General features: G+C 34.1%; 1 non-coding gene across 1 annotated transcript; it reads left to right on the plus strand.

Annotated features, from left to right (window-relative positions):
- Positions 1-1,166: 1,166 nt before the first annotated feature.
- On the plus strand, positions 1,167-1,272 carry LOC117275594 (small nucleolar RNA snoR100). The gene has a single exon (XR_004505782.1). It is a non-coding gene; the product is annotated as a small nucleolar RNA snoR100 (small nucleolar RNA).
- The last annotated feature ends 507 nt before the right edge of the window (positions 1,273-1,779 follow it).

Below are 1,779 nucleotides of genomic sequence, written 5' to 3' on the forward strand. Positions count from 1 at the left end.
GCAAATGCGAGCCTGACATTGAAAATTCGAAGCTTGCATTTGCGAACAGGTCTCTACAAATGTGAGACCTGTAGATTCACAACACCAGATTTCATTAGCTATGCCAAAACTATCTACAACGTATGCGAAACTCATCTGAGCCCATCGGAATCCAATCCGAACATTCACACAAGTATAATAATATCATATAAACTTGCTCTCAAGCTCAAAATATCAAAATAATATCTAAAATCAAAAATCGATCATTAAAACTCAAGATTTTTATGTTCATAACTCAATTTTTTAACTTTTCACATAATGCGCTGAAACGGTCTCGGGTTACCCGGGACCCGACCAAACATGAGTACAAGTCCAAAATCATCATACGAACCTACCGAAATCGTCAAAATACCGATTCGAGGCCGTTTACCAAAAATATTGATCGTGGTCAACTCTAGCCATTTTTAAAGTCAAAAATCATATTTTCTTTAAAATTTCGCATATAAACTTTTCGAAAATTAACGCGGACCACGCACACAAGTCATAAATCATCAAATCGAGCTATAAAATGTCTCGAAACACAGAAAAGGCAGCTAGTACTCAAAACGACCTATCAGGTCGTTAACATAAAGTTCTACAACAACAACAACACTCAATAGAGTCCCACAAGTGAGGTTTGAGAGGGTAGTGTGTATGCAGACTTTACCCCTACCCTTAGGATGCAGAGAGCATGTTCCTATAGAAAAAATTTAAAGTGAAAATAAATAATATAATTTAACAAGAAAATAAACACTTTAATGAACATATTGAGTCCCTATTTCGGCTTATTCTTCCAAAAGTTTTGATGCAAACAGCACCTTGATTTGGGCTTCAAGTGATAACTAATTCGTATGTGGGCCTGTCCAGTGTAACATTGTAACCATATCTTCTGCTGATGAGTTACGTTGTAGAAACCCTAGAAGCTCTCTCTATATATATATTATAACGAGACTTTACATATCTCGTCGTTTCTTCGCTCTATCTGTGTTCTCATTTTCTGTTTCCTCCATTATACTTTTCTATTCTGTTTGTGTTCTTGTAGCACAAGTAGTTTGCTTTTTCCATAGTAAAAATTAGTACTAGTAATTTTAAGAGTCATGGTAGAAACGTAGATCTGTGCACAATAAGCCGATGCTCTGGACAATTAGAAATGAAGGAAGCATGGTTATGTGCACAGAAATTGAATCATTGAGTCGACATGTCTGCTCCCTCTGATATCCTAATGATTTGGGGGCCTGGTTTAGACTCACATCTTCATTTATCCATGTGGTCTTTTATTAGTTCCTTTTTGTTTTAAAAGATCTTTGGGCTGCGAAATCTAGGCTGTGTTTTGGTACGAATGAAAATATTTTCAATGTTATTTTTGCGTCAAAAATTAAAGCAGCACACTAGCTACTTTGGTTTGTGTGAAGTTTTTTAAAAATAATTAAACTTTTAAAGAAAATAGACTTCTTAAAATGTTGTAGGGTTCGGTAGAGGGAGGGGAGCATAGGAAACATGACGATTTGGGGAAGGGTAAGAAAAGTAGCATAAAAAAAATTATTTTACTAAAAAATTATATTCTATCCTCTAAACAAATATTAAAAATATTTATCGAATTTTTTTCCACTCATCCACCAAATAAGAAAATATTTAATACAACTCATTTTTTAGAAAAATATTTTCTAGGAAAATATTTTCCGTCGTATCAAACACACCCCTAGTGCAAGACTTATGTTTTTTTGTATCACTTTTTATTCCCAAATTTCAGCAAAAATTCAT

Source organism: Nicotiana tomentosiformis, chromosome 7 (genome assembly GCF_000390325.3).
Source record: "Nicotiana tomentosiformis chromosome 7, ASM39032v3, whole genome shotgun sequence".
Taxonomy (NCBI): Eukaryota; Viridiplantae; Streptophyta; class Magnoliopsida; order Solanales; family Solanaceae; genus Nicotiana; species Nicotiana tomentosiformis.